The following is a 5,786-nucleotide window of genomic DNA, read 5'->3' on the forward strand; positions in this document are numbered from 1 at the left end:
CGGGCCTCGTCTCGGACCCGCCTCTGCGCCCGCCCTCCCTAGCATGGCCCCGTCAGGCGGAGCGGCTGAGCGTGCTCGTCACCAGCGCCCGCCGCGGGGGCCCAGGGAGCAGAGCCCGGGGGGCGCTGGCGGGCCCCGCGGAGAGGGGGCGGCTCTGGCCTTAGCCCGATGCGTGGCAGAAGGGGAGCAGCCGCCTGTTAGGGCCCTGACCCAGCCACCGGCCCCTCCGGGGTTGCCGGCTTCTAGGCGTAGTTTGGGATTTTAAAAGATAAGCCCACGTGCCCCTTGGCACACACAGAGCAGAGGCATGAAACGGGGGGAGCTGCCCGCACCAAGCATGTTTCTGATTTGCACTGTAGTAACACCAACATGGACCAGGACTCCATTGTGCCAGGCCTTGTGCAAACCCAGAAGGAGGAGAGCTGCCCCCCTGGGCGTTTACAATCTGTCATCATCAGAGTTGCTCCATGGCCATCTGGTTACTGGCTTTTGAAAGTATGGGCCAGATTCTCTGCTGGTAACCTAAAGATGATGCTGTGCCCCTTTACACCAGCAGACAACAGGGCCCTAGTTTTGTTGTTGAGTAATTCAGGTGGGACAGCAATGGCTAGAGTAGGAGGGAAAACACTATTTAATCTAGGATGCACATTACTTTTCTCCTGAATATCATTCCCAAGCAATTAATAAATTACACCACACAAAGTATCTTTTTTTTAAACAGTATTCACAGGTGGGTCATAATTGGAAACATAGACATTTTCTAAAAAGATAAGAATCCTGTGGCACCTTATAGACTAACAGATGTTTTGCAGCATGAGCTTTCGTGGGTGAATACCCACTTCTTCGGATGCAAGCAGTGGAAATTTCCAGGGGCAGGTGTGTATATATAAGCAAGCAAGAAGCAGGCTAGAGATAACGAGGTTAGATCAATCAGGGAGGATGGGGCCCTGTTCCAGCAGCTGAGGTGTGAAAACCAAGGGAGGAGAAACTGGTTCTGTAATTGGTAAGCCATTCACAGTCTTTGTTTAGTCCTAAACTGATGGTGTTAAATTTGCAAATGAATTGGAGCTCAGCAGTTTCTCTCTGGAGTCTGGTCCTAAAGTTTTTTTGCTGGAGGATGGCCACCTTAAAATCTGCTATTGTGTGGCCAGATTTTTTGGGATGATAGTTTCATCCCAAAAAATTAAATTAGTATAACTTTAAAGCTAAACAGTAGCTCCTTCAGAAGGGAATAGTAATTCTTGATTGTGAGATGATGCACCAGGCAAAAAGTGCTCCTCCTTACGACAAGCGCAGAGAATAGGTGGGGAAAACTGTTTGTATGTGACAGATGACAGAGAGTGTGTCAGAAACTGTCCACAGATTATCATCAGCTCACGTCCAGAGGATGCAATTTCTGAGGGAAGCCAATGAAGTGTGTCAGAAATTGTATCCCCTGGAATATAGTTGAGGATAAGATGGGGGTGGTGCCCATCCTTAAGAAACTATATCACCTCAACCAGGAGCTGAGGAAACAGGAAAGCCAGATGCAATTTCTGACAGTGTTCCCTCTAGAAATTGTAGCCTCTGAATCAGGGCTGAGCAAGATGCATTTTTTGATGAGGGTGCAAAAACAGATGTATAACCAGATGCAAAATCGGACAAGATGCTTGTTCTGACACTGCACCTGGCCTCTGCCCTTCCCAACCCTGCCGTCCTGCCATTCTTGAGTACCCAACTCAGCAGCCCCCATTGGTCTTTACATCACCCTTAACCATTTTTCAGCTCTATCTCCTCCACTGAGCCTCCAACCCAACACCCCTTTACCTTCTGGATTTTTGAAGGAAGAGTTTGGCAAAAGCAATCTGTTCTCTCATTCCTACTCATCATTTGGTGGCAGCCTGCCCCACATCTTTACTGTTCAGGTCTGCACAGTCCCTCGAATGTTATAAAGAACAAAAATTTTCTGGTAAGGGACAATGCCCTTTTCATCTAGCGTTGCAGGTCCAGGGAACAACTCCCTCCCGCCTCCAAGCATAGGCTCATCCTTTGTGGGAAAGTTCCTATTCTATATGGATAGACAGTCTCCTGCCTTGTGGGAAAAAATCCCTCATTAATGGAGGAGCTTGTAGGGGCCTAATGCTCAGCTATCTCTCCCAGTCTACAACTCCAACCAAACAACCCTGCCACTCCCCCACCCAACATCCCTCCTTTTATCTCTCCCAGCCAATCCTCTCTTCCTGCTGCCAAATCCCACACATCAGCTACTCTGTCTGCCTAACAACCTTGTGCCATTTAACCAGATTTATGGCGTTGGTGATGGGCTCCTCAAGCACAAAGCTTTTTTTCCTCCTTCCCAAGTTTCAGGGATAGCTTTCCAGATGGGCTGGTTTTATTCCTGCCTGCGTGGGGAATGGGTTACTCAGATTGTGGGGTAGAAACTGTGGAACCTGACTCATGCTAAGATATCCTGTTTGCATCAAGGTGCTTCCAGTAAACATAAAGGAAAAGGGTGGGTGGCAGTGTTAGATGACGCACTAGTTTGGGGGAATTTCCCACAGCCATCATACATACAGTAGTGAATCAACTTCTTTCTCACTATGTTTATAGGCTGGAGGTCAAGAAGAAAAATAAACAGTCTATTTTCATCCCATCCATTATGAGTAGTTCTTTATGTAGATAAAAAGCAAATTAAAGGATTTAAAGGGGATTCATTTTTAATAATGTTTAACAAGATCTTCATAAACAATGACCAAGTCCTGCAATCAGCTATCTGAGTGTGAAAGAATCTACCCTGTAGGATCCAGTCTACTCTGGATATTAAATATCCAAATAGTGTACTGATAGTAGTATATATGATTAGGCAGGTGCAGTTACAATATTATCTGTCAGCTTCATTTACACCATGTTGGATTAACATGCTGGCCGTTGTTTGCATGGCTGCGAGTGGGGGTATGGCTTATTTACAGGCTGACATAATATTCAGCGCTATATTTTTGTGCCCTGTGCAATGTGTTGTGCTGCCCAGACACATCTTTAAAAATGGCAACACTGTGTTGGGGTTAATTAAAAGGTAGCAGTCTACAAGGCAGTTATTTGAGATCAATACATCTCTTTAGCAATCTGAAAATCTTTGCCTGTGTTTTTCTCTGCACATTAGTTAGAGTATCTATAAAACACAAAATATTGTTTTAATAGACATGCTTTTTTGTTTGAGAAATGTATGGCAGAAGTAATTGAGATGTGTTAATATCACGGAACATTGTTAGTGAAGAACTTTGACAATACCTGTCCTGAGTGTATCTTTTTTATTTGTATCTAGTGTGTGCCAAACTTCAGCCTCTGTTACATCCATTAAACTCCACTGAGAAGGCCCCATATCTGTAAATACAATTAGTAGAATTAAGAAGGTTGTAAGGTGAATGTGTTTAGTGGTGTTATCCAAGAGGGCACAAGGTGAGATTTGTCCTCACCTAGTTGTGCCAGAGGAGGGAAGCTTTAATTTATGCCTGAGACAGAGGAGACTGACCAAGCAAGACTGCCTTGGACTGGTACTGAATCTACACATTTCCTGGGTTTCCTGGTCACTACCCTTCTTAATTTGTCTACTTTTTTTAGTGCAGGTTCCACCAGCTGACTCCAGACTCCCAGCAGAATGGAAGTTGTAAGCACCTTGTACTGTTATGACACCCCATCCCCCTCAAGGAAGACTTTCTGCTAGTGGGACCTGCAAATGTGGGTTAAAAAGCCAGTGTAACCCTAAAATATTGGCCAGCCAGGGAAAAACATTTGTTAATAAGGAAATAAAATATTGCTATAATGTACAGTGTCCAGTTAATGCATTTCCATTTTACACTGTGCTATTGAAATGATCAATGTCTGAGTCTAAACTACATTAGATAAATAGATTTCTTAGGAAAGAATGTCACATAGTCTGCCAATTTAAAAAAAATGTTGTAGCTTGATTGGAAAATTAGATGTATTACTTCTGTGCAAGTGGTTACAGAATTATGCATTTCATTAATCCTTATACTTACAGATCAACGCAAGACTCTGTAGCTTGCATTAAACTGTCACTGCTGCTGATCATCTATGAGCCCCTTGTTAATTCTAACAAAAATCCCCAACACAGCATAAAAATAAATATTTATATAATATATAAAGTAATAAAATAACTTGAGTAATTCTGTATGTAGGAACTTTCATTAGCTCCACTGAGTCTTAATAATTGTAAAACAGAAATATTTTGAATGTTAAAAATCTCTATCTTTGTTTAGAAGCTGCCTTTGATTAATTCCTAGTCTCCACCATTGTTAGCAGTTACACCTTTTTCATGAAAACTGCAGGGAGAACAAACTCCCTTGATTCACTCCCAGTTTGCACCTTGATTCCTCCCTGAAAGAGGGGCCAGTGTTGATACTTCTGCCATCCTCTGCCAGGTGAAAGCAACATTAAACCACTGAAGGGACTACCTAGGAGGTGGACTGAATCAATGCAGCTTGTGAGTGCCTTGGCCACTATCTCCTCCCCAGCTAGCTGCACACTACTTTGTGGGCAAAGCTAGTTGATTGCAGGCCCCACAGTAGCTTGAACTGTGCTGGCTCTGCTCCAGGTGCAACTTGCCTGGTGGAATTTAGGGTTGCCAACTTTCTAATTGCACAAAACCGAACACTCATGCCCCGCCACTTCCCAGAGGCCCCACCTCTGCCCTACCCCTTCTTTGAGGCCCTGCCCTCCCTCCCTCACTTTCCACCACCCTCACTCACTTTCCCCGGGTTGGGATGCAGGAAGATGTGAGGGCTCTAGGGTGGGGCTGGGGATGAGGGGTTTGGGGTGCAGGAGGGGGTTCAGGGCTGGGCCAGGGGGTTGGGGTGCAGGAGAGGGTGTGGGATCCAGCTGGGGGTGTGGGTTCTGGGGTGGGCCAGGGATGAGGGGTTTGGGTGCAGGAGGGGGTTTGGGCTCTGGGAGGGAGTTTGGGTGTGGGAGGGGGCTCAGGGCTGGGCAGGGGGTTGGGGTGCAGGCTCCGGCTGGACTGCGCTTACCTCAAGTGGCTCCCGGAAGCAGCTGCCGTGTCCGGCTCCTAGGTGGAGGGGCCAAAGGGCTCTGCGGACTGCCTGCGCCTACAGACACCGCCCCCACAACTCCCATTGGCCGTGGTTCCTGGTCAATGGGAGCTGCAGAGCCAGTGCTCTGGATGGGGTCAGTGTGTGGAGCTATCCTGGCCACCCCTGTGCCTAGGGGCCGCTTCTGGGACCCACACGGAGTCAGGGAGCCTGCCTTAGCCCCGCTGTGCTGCTGACCAGACTTTTAATGGCCCGGTCAGCAATGCTGACCAGACCCGCCAATGTCCCTTTTCAACTGGGTGTTCCAGTCAAAAAACAAATGCCTAGAATTTGCCTGTGAAGCTGCCCTTGTTTTGAAGGTGCTTTCAGATTTAAAGTTGCAAGGTGGAATAATTAAGTTCACACCTGTGATAGGGTGTCCACCGGCCCCCAAAGACTGGAAGGATTAAGGGCACCAGGTAGGATTATTAACCCCACAGGCTGCACCTGGAGGAAGTGGGGTGTGTGTGGGGGGGGGAAAATTGATTGCAAGCAGGTTCAGCTGTACAGGAATAGGCAGAACCTATAAAGCCCAGAAGTTGGGGCTGTTAGGAAAAAACAGTCATTCCCTGGGAGGAAGGCTTGGAGCTGGCACTCCCAGGGAAAGGAGGGAACTAAGAGTGGTGGAAAGTAGTCTAAGGAAGAAGCAGTGAGGGCTGAGAGAGTAAAGAATGGCATCTGAGGCAGTGAGTGGGAAGACTGCCT

General features: G+C 47.0%; 1 long non-coding RNA gene across 1 annotated transcript; it reads right to left on the reverse strand.

The window, feature by feature from the left end:
- Positions 1 to 11: 11 nt before the first annotated feature.
- LOC120409466 lies at positions 12 to 5,462 on the reverse strand. The gene is made up of 3 exons (XR_005601309.1): positions 5,022 to 5,462; positions 3,268 to 3,360; positions 12 to 607 (listed from the first exon to the last, which is right to left on the reverse strand). It is a non-coding gene; the product is annotated as an uncharacterized LOC120409466 (long non-coding RNA).
- Between the last annotated feature and the right edge of the window lie 324 nt (positions 5,463 to 5,786).

The sequence above is a fragment of the Mauremys reevesii genome, linkage group 7 (genome assembly GCF_016161935.1).
Source record: "Mauremys reevesii isolate NIE-2019 linkage group 7, ASM1616193v1, whole genome shotgun sequence".
Lineage (NCBI taxonomy): Eukaryota > Metazoa > Chordata > Testudines > Geoemydidae > Mauremys > Mauremys reevesii.